This window comes from Leptonychotes weddellii, chromosome 11, assembly GCF_054177405.1.
Source record: "Leptonychotes weddellii isolate Sample4059 chromosome 11, ASM5417740v2, whole genome shotgun sequence".
In the NCBI taxonomy this organism is placed as follows: domain Eukaryota; kingdom Metazoa; phylum Chordata; class Mammalia; order Carnivora; family Phocidae; genus Leptonychotes; species Leptonychotes weddellii.
Window position 1 is genome coordinate 32,200,710 of NC_138379.1, and position 21,429 is coordinate 32,222,138.

Below are 21,429 nucleotides of genomic sequence, written 5' to 3' on the forward strand. Positions count from 1 at the left end.
ATAGAATTGATGGCAAACACATCCACCTGAATGGCTTCTTAGCTCCTCCTGAGAGGAAACCTCTCTCACCCTTCCCCCCTTGTTTCTTTTCTTCCTCCCACATTAAGAAATAATTTTATTTAATTTAAATGAGTTTAGGACGGCATTCTAAAAACCTTTGTAATAAATAAATACTCTGCTCCTCTCTGAAGTTTTCAATTCTAAAAATAGGAAGGCTGTAACCAGGACAAAGTATGTACTGTTAATAACGGGGGCTACAGGGCGCCTGGGTGGCATCAGTTAAGCATCTGACTCTTGGTTTCTGCTCAGGGCATGATCTCAGGGTCAGGAGATCCAGTCCCTCATTGGGACTGAGTGCAGAATCTGCTTGAGATTCTCTCTTCCTCTCCCTCAGCCTCTACCCCTCCCATTCATGCTCCCTCGTTCCTGCGCTCCCTCGCTCGCTCGCTTGCTCGCTCGCTCCCTCCCTCCCTCGCTCCCTCCCTTGCCCGCTCTCTTCCTCGCTCCCTTCCTCCCTCCCTCGCTCGCTCCCTCCCTCGCTCCCTCCTTTGCTGTCTCCCTCCCTCCCTTGCTCCCCCCTCCCTCGCTCCCTCCCTCGCTCCCTCCATCCTTGCTCCCTCCCTCCTGCTCCCTCGCTACCTCCCTTGCTCCCTCGCTGGCTCCCTCCCTCCCTTGCTCCATCCCTCGCTCGCTTGCTCCCTCCCTCGCTTGCTCCTGTGCTCACTCGCGCTCTCTCTCTCATGCGCGTGCTCTCAAATAAATAAATCTTAAAAAGAAGAAGAATTGGGGCTACAATCATATAAATTTCTAGAGCTAAATTAGTGAATTTATTGGAAGAGATTACAGTGACATACTACCTCTATCAGAAGTGATCAGAAGAGAGGGTAAGGCTCTAATTCAATATTATCTCAAGCTAAAAGAATAATATATCTTGAGATAATATAAACAACCAATTTTGACAAAAAGCAACTTTTTGGATACTAGGCTAGACATGTAAAGACCTGAACAAAAATATATAGTCAATAATAATAATAAAAAGTTTTTTTTTAAGATTTTATTTGAGAGAGAGCACAAGCAGGGGGAGGAGCAGAGGGAGAGGGAGAAGCAGAGGAAGAAGTGGGTTCCCTGCAGAGCAAGGAGCCCGATGCATGGCTTGATCCCAGGACCCTGGAATCGTGACCTGAGCCAAAAGCAGATGCTTAACCAACTGAGCCACCCAGGCACCCCCAAAAGGTTTTTTTTTTAATTCCTAAAACTCCCATCAGACAACATAAGTATTGGATTGGATAAGGGACAAGACTCCTGCCCAGCATGGGAAAAGGTGAGAGAGAAATTTCTGGACTAGCTGCCATGCCTTAAAATTCCCACCCCAGGACTATACTTCTCATAGTGCATTCATGTTTGGACACTAAGGGCCTGTTGCAGTTTTTTTGCAACCCTGATTATCTGGGTTCGTATACCTCTCCTCGACCTCTACTGATCGTGTTTCTCTTCTCCCAAAAGCAGGAGACTGAGGGAGGTCAGGGCTGAAAGGGAAAATTACCTCCACATGATCTCTTGGCCCACTGGTTTCACCAGCAGCAAAAGACCAGGTCATGGTCTCCAGCAAGAGACACTGTCCTCTCTCAGACCAGTGCACTCACTCCATGCATCTTTCTCCTGTTTAATTATTCTGACAATCATTCCCCACCAGTGAGACCTGGGTGCCCAACCTGCAGAGGGAAATCTCCATAAAAACACTAAGGCCCCATCTGTGGAATAAAAGAGACAAGGAGAGAGTTGGGGTGAGTGTGGAGGGGGTTGGAGAGAGAAGGGAAAGGAAGGAGAATGGGGAAATGGGGGACAGACTGGGCTGGGAGGAGAGAGATTGGAGAGAGAGAGGGAGGGAAAAAAGCGAGACAGTGCAGAAAAAGGGGAATAGATGAAGTGAAGAGGGGAAAAGAGGAGGATGTTATGAAAGAAAATTCTAGAAGAGATTAGAGGGAAGACAAAGAGGAAGGGAAAAGAGAGACTCAAGTAACTTCCTAACTCCTGTCACTTTTACTAAGGTTTAGATTGGATAAATGATGTTTTAACTCTCCTTTATTCTCCTACAAAGTTTGAAGCCAACTGAGAGATAGTCACTGGAGCCAGCCAGACAGAAATCAAAATGTCAACTTGATAATGGCTAAAGCTAAGTGACAAATTTGGATTTACATCAGCCTCCAACCCAGCATTGAACTTTCCCCATCCCTCACACACGGTGCTGGGTAACTGTGGGCAGCAGGCCCACTCCCCACACCTCCCCCCCACACACACCCCACCCCCACCCCAGGGACCCTGCACCCTGCGTGCCCACTTACCACACAGTTCAGGGCTGGACAGCATGGCCTCCCGTGATAGGAAGCTGAGCTGGAGAGCCCCAAAGACTCCCTTTTCACAGGCCTGCCTAGCAGGTAAGCCACTCTGCCTCCTCCTCTGAGTGGGGAAGCCTGGAGCGTTACATTGAGGAGAGGTTCTCGCATTCCCAACTCTGTATTGAAATCACCTGTTGCTTCATCTGGCTCCAGATTTCAGGGACTGTAAAGTGCTGGGATTCTTCTAAGCTCATCATTTTTATCCCCAACACCTGTCATTAGTTCTAGCTGCCGGGCGGCACTCAGGAACTGAATTCTTGTTGAATGACTGACTGATCCCAGTCTGTCTCAGGGCTGAAGAGGAAGAGTCAAGTACAGTTGGCCTAAAGTGGAAAAGTGGCCTAAAGGGAAAAGCGCAGACTTTGGAAGTGGGCCACCCTGGGGTAAAATCTCACTTCTGGCATTTAGAAGCTGTGCAGTCCTGGCAATTCTTGAACTGTTCTTAAAAAACAGAGTGTGATTAAACTCCATTTTCTAACTGTTCTTAAAAATAGAGTGAATAAAATGTGATTAAAAACCACGATGACGAAAGGTTGGCCGAGAGTTGTCACTTGTTTGTTTCTGTCGCCCTCTTTTATTTGTTTTGTTGGGTGTCTTCTCTCTAAACATCTTTTATCTTCAGGCTAAGTCCCCAAAAAGGTGGAAGCCAGGGCTTCTTCCCACTGTGGAAGTTGCCAGAGGGGCAGATTTTCCTGCATCCGCTCCCTGGCTGCTAGGACAAGGGTGTGGGACCTACCGCTGAGTAATCAGATGCTTCTGCCAGAGATGGCCAAAGCAAAAAGCTGTGGGGTGGGCTAAGGATGATTCCTGAAGGCAGCGTGGCCTACCATCCCACATGCCACAGTGAGATCAGCGGCGATCTACTAGGGAGATCTCGAAATGAATTCTTTTTTTTTTTTTTTTTTTTTTTTTTTTTTTAAAGATTTTATTTATTTATTTGACAGAGAGAGACACAGCGAGAGAGGGAACACAAGCAGGGGGAGTGGGAGAGGGAGAAGCAGGCCTCCCGCCGAGCAGGGAGCCCGATGCGGGGCTCGATCCCAGGACCCCGGGATCATGACCTGAGCCGAAGGCAGACGCTTAACGACTGAGCCACCCAGGCGCCCCTCGAAATGAATTCTAATCGCTCTTCCAGGGGCATGGCTTTGGGTTTCTTAGGGTTGGGGACGTCATAGAAAAGATGCGACTGCTAATTGACCCGTGAGCTGGACCTGGGCACCTGGAGGCTCCTCACCCACAACCCTGTCCTCGGAATGTGGGTTCTGCTGGCTTTTCCTGCTCCCAGAGGCTGGTCCAAGGACACGGCCTTGAGATGGTGATATGATGTTGGGAACACCTGTGTGGTATACCTGAGTGAACCTAGTTAAGGCCTTTTTATAAACTTTATTTTTTTAAGATTTATCTGTGTATTTGAGGGGCGGAGTGGGGAGAGGAGCAGAGGGAAAGTCTTTTTTATTTTTATTTTTGTAAGATTTTATTTCTTTGACACAGAGAGAGAGCCCACAAGCAGGGGGAGTAGCAGAGGGAGAGGGAGAAGCAGACTCCCTGCTGAGCAGGGAACCTGATACGGGGCTCAATCCCAGGACCCCGGGATCATGACCTGAGCTAAAGTCCCACACTTAACCAACTGAGCCAAAAAGAGAGAGAGTCTTAAACAGACTCCTCGCTGAGCATGGAGCCTGACACGGGGCTCGATGCCAGGACCCTGAGATCATGACCTGAACCAAAATCAAGAGTCATCATTGTCCAAAACTCACCAGAAAAAAAGAGACTCCGTTAAAATGGCTCTCCACCAGTCCCCCTTTGACCAGTTCCGAGAAACTTCGTTCTGTAGGACAGCCGCAAGAGTCCCATCAAAGTTTCCCCACATTGAATATGTCATCCCTTATACTTTGAAACACGGATTTGAAAGTGTACTGCTTGAGCACTGGAATAAGGTCTGAGTTATAAGGCAAAAACATCACAGTAAAGATTACAGCCAGGTCGACCTTCCCGTAGCAAGCCAGGGATAGGATAAACCCTCAAACAGTGTAGCAAAGCCTCCACCTGCAGCACCCTGATGAGCCACAAATGCACATACAGGGTGGAAGAAAATGATGACGAAATACGTTCAGTTTCCCTAAAATTAAGTCACCTGTATTTTAGGACGATGATGTGTTCATAAGAAGTTTTAGTATTTATAATCACAGAGTAAATACATTAAAATGCATCCATGGAGGTAGGAATAAAGAGAGAATATCTGTCCCCTAAAGAAATAAATGGCATCCTGAAATCATCTTTCTTGCAACCCTTTATTTGTCCCTGCTAGTCAGTGAAAGCATAGCCCAGTTTACTGCGTTTTAGTTAATTCCTTTAGTAAATTCAAGGTCATTGCTTAGGTTATAGGAAATATTTGTCTTTTTACTGACAATATGGCACACAGTGAGATCTTCACTAGATGCTGCTTGAACACTTTAGAAAAAGCTTCCCTTTGACATTAGGGCTGGGGTGCTGAGTCTCATTAAGATAGTCAAGAATTGTTCTGCCAGTTCGGGATAACTGTGAGATTTGAAGCATCATGAGGATGGACCCTGCTGTGCTAACAGCAAGCGGGACCAACTCAGCTCTTCCAAGAAACCTATTGTAAAATTGAATGTACAAGAGAAGAGCAATCTGGCCTCTCAGAGCAGAAGTTCAAAAAGGGGTTGGAAGTCAAAGAAAGAGGCTCATTATAAAAATCTATACGCCGTGGGTGATGCTTTTGTATACATTCATCAGCTGCATACAATATTTAATTAAATGTGTTCTCTCACCTCTAGCTATGTTTTTGTACTGAATTAAAATTGAAGTAGGACAGTAAAAACAGTGGAATTAATTTAAGACCCCTATTCCAGGAACTATGTGCTGAATAAAGTCAAGTGCTAGCCAGCATGGTGATAGACACTGGGGAGGGTATGTGCTATGGAGAGTGCTGTGAATTGTGTAAGACAGTTGAATCACAGACCTGTACCTCTGAAACAAATAATACATTTTATGTTAAAAAAAAAAAAAAGAAGAAGATAGCAGGAGGGGAAGAATGAAGGGGGGGAAACCGGAGGGGGAGACGAACCATGAGAGACTATAGACTCTGAGAAACAAACTGAGGGTTCTAGAGGGGTGGGGGGATGGGTTAGTCTGGTAATGGGTAATAAAGAGGGCACGTTCTGCATTGAGCACTGGGTGTTATACGCAAACAATGAATCATGGAACACTACATCAAAAACTAATGATGTAATGTATGGTGATTAACATAATATAATAAAAAAAAATGCTGGCCCAGAAAGTCCTTCTTGTCCTGTGGGCGAACTTATGGGCGGTTCGTGCTTCAGAAAGCTATGGGGCAGGTTGGGCTAGTAGAGCTTATGGCCTAGAAAATGACAGAGATCCATCCCTACAGGAGGAGGGACCTACGGACACATGTAGCTTCACATAGTGATGAAAATAGTGTCAAAAATCTTCATTCCCGCAGCAGGTAACAAATTAGGGTTATTACCTCCAGGACAATTTCCCTGCCCATCCTGAGTTATGTAATGTGCTTTTACTATGTAGCACCTTAGCAGACTATAATTCCCCTATAGCTCAGTTGTGTATTTTTTCTCTCTCTCTCACCTCTCTTTATTGAAGGCAAGGAATACAGATACTCTGTTCTTGTTTTCCTAGTGCTTATCACAATTTCTTGCCCATAATAGAAACTCAGATGACTGGGGCGCCTGGGTGGTTCAGTTGTTAAGCGTCTGCCTTAGGCTCAGGTCATGATCTCAGGGTCCTGGGATCAAGCCCCGCATCAGGCTTCCTGCTGGGCGGGAAGCCTGCTTCGCCCTCTCCCGCTCCCCCTGCTTGTGTTCCCTCTCTCACTGTGTCTATGTCAAATAAGTAAATAAAATCTTTAAAAAAAAAAAAAAAGAAACTCAGATGATTATTGAAGAAAGGAAAAGTGGACAGAAGGAAGGGAGGAAGGAAAAGGAAGGAAGGAAGGTGGACAAGGAGGGAGGAGAGAAGGAAGAATCCAAAACATACCTAGGTCTGGAATCAGCATCAGAAAGGTCCAGGAATCAGTAAGTTTTCAAGAGGCAAGATGAGTTAGTTGCATGTAGTGTAGAAAGGTAACCAAGAACGGAATGATTTGGTTGCAGAGACATAGCCAGGGACTGAGATTAAGGAAGAATCTTTTCAGGGCCTGTTAAGAATAATGAAGAGAGAGAAATCCCATCCTTAACAAGGAGGAGCGTGTGGATTAGACAATGCCCATGTGGTTGACATCAGGAAGAAGGTGCAAAGTCAAGTATTTCAATAAGGACATGGGAGCAGAATTTAGAATAGGACAAGAGTCAAGGATGATTATTTTCACAATATTCTGTTCTTCAGATCCTTTAAATCGACTTACCCCCTTTTCTTTTGTTTATTAAGATGTTAGTTATGCACAATAAAATTTTCTAATTAAGAATTTCTGCTCTTCAAAATATTCTCTCAAGAAAATAATATCAGCCAAGTCTGGGAAAAGATATTTGAAAATCATTTATCTGATAGAGGACTGGTATTCAGAATATATAAAGAACCCCCAAAACTCAGTAGTTAAAAAAAAAGTGACCCAATTAAAAATGGTCAAAAATTTAAATAAACACTTCTTCAAAGATGTATAAAAAGCAAATAAATGCCTGAAAAGATATCCATCATCATTTGGTCATTATGGAAGTGCAAAAAAACCCAAACAACACAATTCAAAAACGAACAAAGGACTTAAATAGACATTTCCCCAAATAAGATATACAAATGGCCAATAAGCACATGAAAAGGTGCTTGACATTACTAATCATTAGGGAAATATAAACCAAAACTACAGTGAGATACCACCTAATATCAATTAGGATGGCAACTGTCAAAAAACAAACAAAAAAATAATAAATGTCAGAGGGGATATAGGGAAATTAGAACTCCTGTGCACTACTGGTGGAAATTCAAAGTGGTACAGCCACTTGGGAAAACAGTAGAGTGATTACACAAAAAATTAAAAATAAAACCATATGATCCAGCAACTGGGTGGGCACTCAAAAGAACTGAAAACAGGATCTTAAAGAAATATTTGTAGAGTCATGTTCATAGCAGCATCGTTCCCAAGCTAAAACATAAAAGCAACTCAATTTTCTGTTAACAGGTAAATGAATAAACAAAATGTGGATGTACATACAATAGAATATCATTCAGCTTTAAAAAAGAAGGAAACTGGGGCCCCTGGGTGGTTCAGTCATTAAGCATCCAACTCTTGATTTTGGCTCAGGTCATGATCTCAGGGTTGTGAGATGGAGCCCCACTTGGAGCCTGCTTAAGAGTCTCTTCTTCTCCTCTGCCCCTCCCCCTGCTCACATCGTCTCTCCCTCTCTCTCTCTAAAAAAAAAGAAGGAAACTGACATATAACCCAACATAAATTAAACTTGAGGACATTATGCTAAGTGAAATAAGTCAGTCACAAAAGGACAAATACTGTACGATTCTACTTATATGAGGTACTTAGAGTTGTCAAAGTCCTAGAGACAGAAAATAAAATGGTAGTCATCAGGGGCTGCAGGGAAGAGGGAATGGGGAGTTATTATTTAGTGTGTATAGAATTGCAGTTTTATTAGATGAAAAAAGTTTGGAAGATGGATGTTGGCGATGATAACACATTATGAATGTACATAATATCACTGAACTGTGAACATAAAGATGGATAAGACAGTAAATTTTATGTTTATATATTTTACCACAATAAAAAAATTGGAAAAAGATACAATGAGATACACTATACATCTATTGGATTGTCTAAAATTTTTTTTTTTTGGATTGTCTAAAATTTTTAAAACTAACCATACCGTGCATTAACAAGGATGTAGAACAATTGGAATTACACAGTGCTGGTGGGGATGTGGCATCTCATAAAAACTATGAAAAAACTAGAAATTTCTTTAAAGCTGAAACATACACCTATGATATGACACAGCCATTCCACTCTTAGGTATACCTATAAGGAATGGAAGTATACATAAATATCCATCTCAGCTTTATTTGTGATAGCCAAAAACTGAAAACAATTCAAATGCCCACTAACAAATGAATGAGTAAACAAATTGTGAGAAATCCACCTAATGGACTATTAGTCAGCCATAAAACAGAATGATCTGTTAATATGTAAAACAACACAGATAGATCTCAAAGTAATTATGTTTAATGAAAAAATCTCAACAAAATATAATACACACTGTATTATTTAATTTATATAAAACTCTAGAAAATACAAACTAATCTATGGTGACAGGAAGAAAATGAGTGTTTGGGGCTAGGGAAGAAGCAAGGAAGAAAGTTCAAAGGATGGGATAAAAAGTGCATAAGCAAATTTGGGGGAGTGATAGATATATTCATTATCTTGACTGTGTCGATGATTTACAGATGTATATAGATGCCAAAACTTGTAAAATTATACACTTTAAATATGTGCAGGTTATTTTATGTCAATTATACCTCAATTAAGCTATTATAGAATACTTATAAAATAAATTAAAGAAAAAATACATTAAGTAATGTCTATGATTTACCACTGTTCTTCAGTGATGCAATAGGGATTTGAACCACTGTCTTTCTGATATTCAGGACGTGTGCTTGTTCAACTTGTATGCTGCTTGACTCTCAGGTACATAGTACCTCCATGAATATTAGCAATTATTTCTATAGCTATTATAAGCCTATTGCTATCATTTCCTGTTGAATGAAATGGTGGGTCTATACTTAAAGTTTTTACATTACTTCTCATTAGTTTGTCTTGATATCACCATGCAGAAATGTTAAAGTATCTTTGGTTATGGTCGTAAAGATGATTCTTTATGATGTTTTCGAGGGATATGGAATAAAATTCAATATGCTAGCGTTAATTTCTTCTCAATTGTAAAATACGTTCTAATTGACTATGTTCTAATAGGGGTATATCCTCAGCTGTCTACATCAATTAAGAGTAGTAACTAAAAGATTGTTAGGCTGATAACATTTAAACAGTGACTATTGGGAGTCTTTAAAAAATAATAGATAGCTCATGGGCACCTGGGTGGCTCAGTCAGTTAAGCACCCAACTCTTGATTTTGGCTCAGGTCATGATCTCAGGGTCATGAGATCGAGCCCCCCGTCAGGCTCCTCGCTCAGTGGGGAGTCTGCTTGAGATTCTCTCCCTCTCCCCCTCCCCTCACTCGTGCACTATTTCCCTCTGTCTCTCTAAAATAAATGAATAAAATCTTTTTAAAAATAGATGGCTGTTAATTCATTCTGATGAATAGACAAGTTATTAGAGATATCAAATTTTGTAAATTGGGAAATGTGATGAGATAAAGTTCCAAAGGCAAGGATACTCATGTCAACATGAAACTGTAAATCACAGCCTTGACTATGATGGGCAGTACAAATTCATTAGAATCTCCACTATAATATGGAGCAGCAGCTTGATTGTGGAGGCAGCAGCCTGATTGTAAAGAAAGGCACATTTATTTTTTGCTACTTAAGCCTACTAACTTTTTCCTGGTTTCATCATACATGCCTAACACTAGTTAGAAAAAATGCAAATGTCTTTAATCTCATTCCTCCTGCAAGAGAATAAATTACATTAAGACAAACAAACCAAAAAGCTATGGGACCAAATGATCAGATGAGATGTACAACTACCAGGAATGAAATGGAGAGCACAGTTGGGACCAATTACATTTGTAGTAGTAAAGGGTACAGACTTAAAGAGTACTGACTGCATTTGAATCCTCATCCCAGCACATACTAGCAGTATAAGCTTAGGAAAGTTATTTAACCTTTTTTTGCCTTTGTTTTCTGAGTTATAAAATAATGCCAGTAATTTTCCCTATTTATAGAGTTTTATGAAAATTAAACAATATGATTTATTATTTTATTTAAAAATACTTATATAGTGCTTATTCTGTACTAGACTGTATTCTTTGCCCTTTACAAATATGAATCCATTTAATCCTGATATTGCTTATCAAGTTCTTAGAGTAGTGCCTGGCACAAATTTGATGCTCAATACATAGCATCATTCTTGTTTTCTGATTTTAATGGCACAGGCTCATTTAAGAAAATTTAGAAAATGCATTCAGTTGTAAAGAAGGATAAAAAAACAATACTTCCATAAATTCAAAAGAAACCATTTGAAGTATTTAGGCATATGTCTCTAATCTTCGCTTTTTATTGGTAAAACTAGAGCTCATATATGTTATGCAGCTTTTCCTGCCTTTGACTTTTATATTTGTCCTTTTAACATTTTAACTAAACGTTTGATTTTCAGATAATTGTAGATTCACATGAAGTCATAGCAAGTAATTCAAAGATCTCTCATAGACCCTTTACACAATTTCCCCAAATGGAAATACATTACGAAGCTATAGTAAAAGATCACAGCCAGGATATTGACATCGAGGTAATCAAGATACAGAACAGTTCCATCACCATGGAGATCCCCACATGCTGCCCTTTCACAGCCCCACCCACTGTTCTCCCACGCACCCTCTCTATCAACCCCTGGCAGCCGCTCATCTGGTCTTCATCTTTGTAATTTTGTCACTTCAAAACGTAATATCTGTGGAATAATCATAGTATGTAACCTGTGGGGATTGGCTCTTTTACTCAATGTAATTTTCTGAAGATTCATCCACGTTGTTGCTTTTTTAACTACTTCATGCCTTTTTACTGCTGTGTAGTATTACACGGCATGGGCGGACCAGAGCTTGTTTAAGCGTTCACTTGTGGAGGACTTCGAGGCTGCTTCCAGTTTGCGCTATGATGAGTAAATCTGCTATGAACATTTGTATACACGTTTTTGTGTGAACGTAAGATTACATTTCAATGGAATAAAGGCCCAGAAGTACAAGCCCTAACTTGTATGCTAGCTATATGTTTAGTTTCTTTAAGAAGCTGCCAGACCGATTTTTCAGAAAGGTTGTACCATTTTATATTCCCATCAGAAATCTGTGAACCTATGAACATACAGAATTCTGGGCTGGAGAATTTCTTCCTTGAGATTTTTAAAAATTATGAATACAGTTTTCTTAATAAAGTTATAAGGTATAATTAGATACATAATTAGATAATTAGAAGTCCAATCACAATACAATTTAAAATATATAGCTGACGAGAGAAATAGAAGGCAAAGATGGGAAAAAAAAGAGGTTTACCTTTCATGCAGAAGGAAATAAATTTACCCCCCTCCTCAGAACACTACATATAACTAGGATTGTATTGCTCTAGTTATTATCTTGTTCTTTCCTGGGATGATTGCTTTCCCTTTATATGAGTCTATATTTATACCTCTTGATAAGTATTTATAGTTTTCAACATATAATTCATATATGTTTCATATTACTATAATTATATTCCTCTGTGTTGTTAGAATTATTATTTTTACTAGTTCTTTTAATTTTCTGTTGCTAGTGTACAGTAAAGGATTTTGGTTTTGTTTTGGGGTGTAGATTTTATTTCAGTCAGGGTATTAAACAATCCTATAATTTTCTCCCTGTTGGTTTTATTGAGCTTTATAAGAAGACAATTAAATCTCCTGCAAATAATAATAATTCTGTCTGTTTTAGAAAAGTTAGAGGGAAAAAAAGATAATTTTATTGCTTCTTCCTTGTTTTATATCTTAGTTCACTTTTTAAAACCTCTAACAGTGTTCAGTAAAATGGTTATTCTTTGTGATTTTACTGGAAGTGCCTCTAGTGCTTAATCATTAAGCAAGAGATTGATCGTTTGAGAAAAAAAATCTTCATGCTACCATGTAAGTTGGTTCATAACCCTCCCGGGAGCTTCCCAGGTGTAATCTGAAACTGGCCTCTGTCCGCATAGGGCAGGGAAAGACCAAAGAAAGAGACAAACCATCCCAGGTTGGTAGGTGGCAATGTTTAGTAATAGCAAAGGGAACTTACATAGGAGGCTTATCTGGGGCAGCAGCAAGATGAATGGATCCCCGCACCAACCAAATCTTAAAATTTTATAAAGAGGCCCTAACTTGGCTCAGTCACGTATACCATGCAGGTGTTCTCAACACTGCATCACCATCTCAAGGCTGTGTCTTTGGAGCAGCCTCTGGGAATTGGAAAGGCCTGCAGAACCTGCATTCCAAGGACAGGGGAGGGAGTAAGGGGCCTCCATGTGCCTGGGTCCAGCTCATGGGTCAATCACCGGTCACATCTTTTTGATGATGTTCCCCGACTGAAGTATCTTTAGTCTAAAAATGGAGATGTGCATTGTATTTTTGAAACTAACAAAACATGAGAATATGTTTTTAGATACAGACTGATTGAATCTTTATACTTTGAAGATAAAGATAAAAGAACCACTTCATCTTCAAAATCCAATAAAATTAAATTAACGTTAGGTGGACCCCCAATTTTTCCTATGTAAACAAAGTCTGAAGACATTTACAAAACTATGAAGGAAAATATGTGGGACTCCACAATTCTATACCTAGCTAAATGGCTGTTCATGCAGTTAACAATGCCTTCCAAGGCACATCAGATATTTTCTAAGAATATATATATTTTTAAATTTTTCTTAACTTTGCAATTTCATGAAATAAGTCTATTTTAGTGTTAACACTACTTCGCTGAAACTTCAGAGAAGATTCTTTGAATGCAGACCCTTTTCATCTTTCTGGAATTCTCCCCTGTTTACATATCCTTACAGATCTCTATTTGCCTTGTAGTGGCTTATAGTGAACTAGAAGCTGAATTCATTTCTGGTATAGTAGTCTACTAAAATCTTTCACCTGCTAGATTCAGATCAAAAGGGGATGTTTAGTCAATTATTAATATGGAGAACCAGTAGCTGTAGGAGCAGAATAGCATCAATAATTCTCAAAGAGGACCCTAACACCAAGCTCTATGCTCTGTGTAGTGTGTGTGTTTGTACCAGAAACAAAACTCAAGTGTTCTCCCATGCAGCTGGCTGTTGGAGCAGAAAAGCAGGGATAGACATCCCATGAATGAACAAGCAGCCTGGCAGTGTTCCCATTAAGCTGTATTTTCTCAAACAGCCAGCAGGCCAGATTTGCTTTACATTGATTCCTCTGTGGGAATCTCTTCACCATGTGGGGAACTTTGAGAGTTTCCCCAGTCATAAGATATTATCTCCATAATGAGGGAGTCTGTGATCTGCTAGAGAAGAAATAAAATGCAATAATATGGCACGATAAAAATAAGTATCTTAATGATGATTAATGGTCGCTAACTCTTTTGAGTGTTGTAGGAGTTTTCTGAAATAATTGATTCACATGGGAAGTTATTACTGATGGGGCAGATTAACTGGGACTTAGGAGAGTTGTTTGTATTAGGGAGACAACATAGGATAGAGCAAGCGTTTAAGTGTGAGATTCAGAGACAAAGATTGAATCCTTGCTCTTGCACTTACAGCTCTAGGACACCGGGCAAGTGATTGGACTGAATGTTTATGTACCTCCAAAATTCATATGTTGAATTCCTAACCCCCAATATGATGGAGATGGGGGCCTTTGGAAGTTGATTAGGTCATGAGGGTGGAACCCTCATGAATGGAATTAGTGCCCTTTTAAAAGAGACCCCAGAGAGCACCATTTGAGGATACAAGAAGAACATAGCCATCTATGAAACAGGAAGCTGGCTCTCACCAGAAACCAAATCTGCTGACATGTTGATCTTGGACTTCCCAACCTCTGCAACTGTGAAAAATACATGTTTGTTGCTTAAGCCACTCAGTCTCTGGCATACTTTTGTTACAGCAGACCAAACGGACTGAAACAGTAAGTTATTCAATTTCTCCAATTATGTCTTCCATAAGTTTGTATAAAAACATTTAACTCACAGAGTTGTAGTAAGAAAAAGGAAACATTTAAGTAGCTGGTTGAAGGTAGTTTCACTGAGAAATTTGACACCTTTATTGAATTGCCTATAACATGTCATACATTATTTTTAGCTGTTGAAGATATAGTAGTGAACTACACAGAGGAAGTTTAATGAAGTGGTAGGTGTGTTCATTAACTCAATGGGGGGAGTCCTTTCACAATATAAACATATCAAATCATCATGTTGTCCACTTTAAATATGTCGATGGGTATTAGGGAGGGCATGTGTTGTGATGAGCCCTGGGTGTATGCCCAACTAACGAATCGTTGAACACTACATCAAAAACTAACGATGTGCTATATGTTGGCTAATTGAACATAATAAATAAAAAAATAATATAGAACAATAACAAAAGAAAAATAAATAAATAAATATGTTATGATGTTATTTGTCAACTATGCTTCAATAAAGTTAAGAAAAACCAGAGAAAAATACCTGAGGGAATTTACATTCTAGACCCTTGTAAACTATGTTTATGATCATTCCATCATCCCCATTGTTTTTAATCCTTAAAATATGAGTTCAAGGGTAGAAATCTAGCATGAACAAACTACATAGAACCAGAGAGCAAATATGGACAGGAGGGCTCTTGAATAGGAAGTTTAAACACCTAATTGGAATTGCCACCTTTAACAGGGTTACCATATGCAGCTATGTAAGCTGCACAACGTACAGGGAAACGTTCAGCACAACAGCCCTAAGAACTTGTTGAAGGCATTTGAGAGATAACATTCCATTTTGTGAGAGAGGTTACATAGAAGACTTGAACATCAACCAATCTAAGGAGTTGAACTAAAAGTATCAAGGAGCTCAGGGCATCCCAAACCTTCATTCCAAAGCAGGTATTTTCATTCTCCCTTCAGATGTTGCTGCGTTCAGCTGCAGATTTCAGTAATAAGGTGCAGCCATGCCCAGAGACAAGCTGATTTCTGCTCTTAGTCCACACTGTACAGAGTGGCAATTATTATTCAAATGGCTATTCAACTAGTGAGCGCAGGTAGAATTAGAATAGCTCTGCTTCTGTTAAGATGATAGGTACAACAAAGCTGTATGATACATACAACAACTGGAAACTCAGTTACGGAAGAACAAATTAAGAAGTAATCCATAATGTATTCCCATCAATTGTTTCATTTCCCATCAATTTCATTCCCATCAATACTTGATACTTTCTAATACTTGATACTGAAAGTATCAAATACTTATGCCTAATTCATTATTCATTCATTTTCTTATTCGTACATTTATTAAGCAAATGGCTTTGAGTAATTACTATATTCTAGGCAAGTTCAAGGGACTGGGACAAAGCAATGGGAAAAATGGATGAAATAGGTGAAAGGTCCCTGCCTTCATGGGACTTAATGTTTATCTTCCTTTCTTCCTTCCTTCTTTCCTTCCTTCCTTCCTTCCTATTTTTCTTATCTTCTTTATTTAACAATAATGCAGGTACCAAAAAGAACAATTAAAATAGATACAATTAAATAAGAATATGAACAAAAGTGTCTGCTTTAAGTTAGAGTATAGGAGAACACACCAGACCTTCTTTCCTGTTGAAACAAGAAAAGCTGAAAAAAAAAAAAAAAAAACAACAACAACCGTATATTTCTACAGGATTAGTTAAGAATGGTAGATGCAAAGAAGCTTGCTGAATTAAATTCCCATGAGAAATAAGCCTTTTATAGGTGTGCAGGAAATCATTCAGCATCCATACTGATGGCAGCAAATGCCTGGGTTTGGTACAGTTTGGCAATGAGTGGGCATGCGACAGGGAGACTGAGCATTAAATTATGGTGTGGTCTAGTGGGATGGACTCATCCCTTAAAGAAGCCCATACATAAAAATTAACCACTCAGCCCAACAGTTCTCCCCTCTACTACATGCCTTACAAAATTTTGTTGAGAAAGTAGCAGAGGAAAGGGAACTAGAAATGAGTAAGCAATCAGGTGCTTTGGCATATAAGTCTAGTGCTCAGATTCAGACTCCCTTCAGAATTGAATTCAAAGGAAACCAAAATTATCTAAAACTGAAGCCCATTCCCCCTCCTCAATGTTAGCAAGATGACAAGGGCATTGCTAATAACATAGGAGATAAGGGTTGAGCCAAACACAGATGGATTCAATATGATTACAACAGTAGCCCAGCCCAGTTTACCTCAACTCCAAAAGAAACCAGAATGAACAGCCTCTTGTCCTAACTGCCAGAGAATAAAGGCTTACAGTCTCTTTGAAATAAACTAGATAAAACAAAACAAAATGTGATACTTTATATGTTCTTTAATGAAAAATATCCAGAAAATAATAATTATGAGACCTGCAAAGAGGCAGGAGAATTTTACCTGTGCTCAAAAGAAACACAGTCAACGGAACTTGGAACTTAAATATCCAACAACAGAAGAATAAATGAACAGATTGTGGTGTATTCTTACAAAGGAATGCTAGTAGTGCTAAAAGAAACAAATGATAATACATGTAACATTAACACATCTCAAAAACATGTTGAGCCAAAGAAGCCAAACAGAAGAATACATGCTCTATTATTCCATCCATATAAAGTTTTAGGATAAGCAAATCTGCTGGAAAAGGAATAGGGGCTACCTGTTTGGGTAGAGGAGGGTGGATTGACTAAAAAGTGACATGAAAGAGCTTTCTGGGGTGGGGTTCCCGGATGGCATAATCTGTTAAGCATCTGAATCTTGGTTTAGGCTCAGGTCATGATCTCAGGGTCATGATATCGAGCCCCACTTCGGGCTCCGTGCTCAGCATGGAGTCTGCTTGAGACTCTCTCTCCCTCTGCCCTCCCCCACCCTGCTCACTCTCACTCTCTTTCTCTCTCTCCTTCTCTCTCAAATAAATATATCTTTAAAAAAAAAAGAAACAGCTTTCTGGGGTGATGGAAATATTATATATCTTGCTTGGGATGTGGGATTTTGTCAAAATTCACTGAAATGTGTACTTAACAGAAGTCCATTTCATTGCTTTTAAATGTTACTTCCATTTAAAAATTGAAAAATAAATAATATAGGTAAAAATAAAACTTAAAAATCTTAAAAATAAATTTATTAAGGAATATTTGTAGTTCATAAAATTATTGGAAGGTTTGGGGAAACAAACTCAAGTGAAAAATCAGTACCAGTAAAAGTTAAGTAGATTTATAAGAAGGATAACAGTGGGGGTAGTGGGGGGTAGCATTCAGACTGGCTTCTTCCTATCCAATTATGAAAGTTAGGTCAAAGCTATTATGAAAGTTTTATTTCATATCTGCCAATTCCTACTTAGAATATTCTATTGGAACTTGCAGAAAGAAAAGGCAGCACTCTCTTGCTCCGCTTGTTGGCCTACTCATGGGTCTGCTCTGATTCTGAGGAATCTCTTCCCATTCCCAGGTCTACAGGACAAGCTCCCATCTGTATGGCCTTTCTCCTGTGCCTTTATGGACCCTCCAGTCTTTTTTCCAAGGATCTCCCCCTTGTCTTACAAGTGACTCATTTTCCTTTTCTAAAGCTCTAGCTATTTTCAGAAATGTACATTTTAAAAAAATGGAGTTAATGATATGAACACTTCAATAGAGTTTCCTCAGTCTAGTTTTTTTTTTAAATCATTAGTTTTTGATGTAGTGTTCAGTGATTCATCAGTTGCATATAACACCCAGTGCTCATCACATCACGTGCCCTCCTCAATGCGCATCACGCAGTTACCTTATCCCCCCACCCACCTCCCTTTCCTCAGTCTAGTTTGTTTTTGTTTTTTTTTTTAAGATTTTATTTATTTATTTGACAGAGAGAGAGAGGGCACAAGCATGGGGAGCAGCAAGCAGAGGGAGAGGGTGAAGCTGAGTAGGGAGCGTGATGTGAGGATCAATCATCCCAGGACCCTGAGATCATGACCTGAACCAAAGGCAGACACTTAACTGACTGAGCCACCCAGGTGCCCTCCTCAGTCTAGTTTTTAATAGGAATTCAAAGAGGTACAATCCACACCGTGACTGAAAGCAGGAAGGGGTTTGAACAAATGCAGGTGGAGAACAGAAGGAAAGTGTTGCTGACTCAATTTTCCTCCAGTGCTGGAGACAAGTGAAGTAACATTGACGGAACACTTTGGGGTCCCCACAGCTATGTTAACTATTATTTTAATACTGAAGTTGTTGTGGTTCTTAGAAGCAAATAACAGACTCCATTCTGTCCAGGTTAAAGAAAAATAAATTTATTAAGGAATATTTGTAGTTCATAAAATTATTGGAAGGTTTGGGGAAACAAACTCAAGTCTAAACTTTCAAGAACCGCCTTCCAGGATGGGGAACCCGCTGCCTCGCTGAAATCAGTCCAGAGCCACACTTCCTCTGCAACCTCTCTTAGTGGCCTGGACCCAGCCTGTTTCCCCCTGTAGGTCAGCTCTGAAAAAAAATCAGGGATAAAAGTATGTTACTGGCAGAAACTAGACCTCCTGCTTGCATCTTAGCTGTGAGGTAGCCTAGGAGTTTTGCTTTTTTTTTGGGGGGGGGGCGGTAACCTTGGGTTGTGAGAATACATAATATGGCAAAGTACTAAAATCTAGAAAGGGTGTTCAAAAGGCTTGGGAAGACAGATGTCTACTACAAATACATGATTTTATTTCATGCTTGCAAGACCCTTTTTTTCATCACCATTTTTCTAAAGATAAAGAAACAGTGGCTCTGAGAAATTAAGGAATATGCCCAAAAGCACACAGCTAGAAATGGATGGAATAAAATTTGGACTCATCTGCTTATCACAAAAATTTGTCCTTTTTGTGTTGTCTTCTAGTGTATGGATGATGAAAACACTCTACCTGGACACAAGCCTGTGAGAAGAGTCTGAACATTTCATTCTGGTCTTAAACAGTGACATTTCTTTTAGTTTTTATCTACTGGTTATTTATTTAACCTAATAATTAAAGGAAGGAACTAGGTGATGAATGCTAGGGACATTTCTTGCATTCCACAGGTAAGAGCCCTACCAACTCAACAGAGCCTAGATGAGATTTTCAAGTCCAACTTGGTCCTCAATTAGAGCCATTTCACTTATCTTCACTCTTGAGGGTTGGAAAGATTTTATTTCTATAGTGAGGGGAGTAATATTTATTTGCTAGACACGTAATTGAATACAGGTCACAATAATGGTAAATTGTAATAAAAATCACCCTGCTACATGACATTATTTCTGAATTTTCCCCCAGTTCTAACTCCAATGTTATAAAAGATAAAGTTTGATGGTTTTTTTCTAGTAATTAACAAGTCTTTGTCCAGACCTAGGACAAGGATCCAATTACTCAGGACTCTTCTTTAATATAAGTTCTTGGTACCCTAACCATACTCTGTCACCTAGAGAATATTACTGTTTTCAATATTGATAGAACAAAAACATCTGCTCAGAGTCGTTACTCAGAAACTCCTCAGGTGGGTTCTTGGGTAAGATTCATGCATTAAAGAACTTCCTGATTTTCAGGACATCTGGATGGCTCAGTTGGTTAAGTGTCTGCCTTTGACTCAGGTCATGATCCCAGGATCCTGGGATTGAGCCCCTTGTCGGTCTCCCTGCTCAACTGGGAGTCTGCTTCTCCCACTCCCTCTGATCCTCCCCCCTGCTCGTACTCTCTCTCTCTCTCTCAAATGAATAAATAAATTAAAAAAAAGAACTTCCTGATTTTCCTATATACAAAAAACAAAAACTCTTATTACTTTTCAGCAGAGTTTGGCATCAGATAACTCCATATATTAGAATATAGAAAAGATCCTAGCCACAATGGAGAATAGAGCAGACTTTTCAACTTGGGGATAATCTTCGCATTTTCTCTGTTTTATGCTGCAAATGATATTTAGAAAGAAAAAAAGAACTGGATTTAAGTCAGAAGGCATAATTGAGTTCACAGTTATACCACTTATGTGTCTTTGAATAAATTGCTCAGAATCTCTGAGTGTAGGTGTCCTTATCTTATAAATGAGCAGGATAACAGTAGTCTCACTGTGAAGTTGGGCCAAAAGTGATTGTGCCCATGAAAGTAATTTCATGTGCTCCTGCAATTTTCTTCTCTTCTATATCATCAGTTATTCCTACTCTACTGGATCTTGAGAGAGAGGGGAGGAGGACGAGGAGGGAGAGGAGGATGAAGAGAAGGAAGGGAAGGAGGGAGGAGGGATGGGAGGAAGGAGAAGAGAGTGCAAGGAAGGAACCCACATTTCTCATCAGCTAACACTCCTCACTGGGGACCAGTACCCTGACCTATTTGCTGGTTGAACACATTGAGTATGGCCCTCTTTTCAAAGTGATGTACTAGGTATTCAATCTTCCTGAAAGGCTTTCTCTCTCTCTAATCTTTTGTAATCTTTCGGCTTTTGGCTGACCTTTTTTTCTTTTTTTACCAAATTTGGGTCTCTGCTCAAATACTGCCTAAGCTTCACTAGGCATGAGCTATTAAAATTTTTTCATTACTTTATCCCCCAGTAGCTCAAACAGCATGTGGCACATAGTTAATAAGCATTTATTGAATAAATGACAGGATTTAATTAACAAAATTAATAGATTTAAAATTCCTTAAGTTTTCAATTGCATATTAGTGAATGCCTTAGCAAATTCTGCGTCTGTACTCGTGGCAATTGCTTTACTCTTTACCAACTTGATAATAAATACACGCATTGTACTTTACTTATAAAACTGTCAATTTGACTCCCAGCATGGGGCTTCATGTAAAATCACACAGTAGGAAATTTTTTTCTATGATTTTCCAAGACTTATCCTAGCCTCTTTATAATTAAAACTTGACTATCTAGTGTCCTATTCCTTCCCTGATTTGCTAATTAATTAAGCAATTAATTAATCCAAGGTATTAATAGGGGGTTAATGTTATCTCTCTTAGGTAACTGGCTTGCATATTAAAGTAGCGGTGTCTTTATTTACTTGCTCCTTTACCCAGTGGTTCCCAACTTTGCTACAAAGTAGAAACACCTGGGGAACTTAAACAATCTCCATGCTCAGGTTGGACCCCATACCATAATTGGTATGCCATCAGAATGGCTGAGGGTGGTAGCCAGGTGTCAGTATTTCTTTTAATCCCCAGGCAATCCTAATGTACAGTAAAGTTTGAGAACCATTCCCTTAAATTAAATGACTGGGA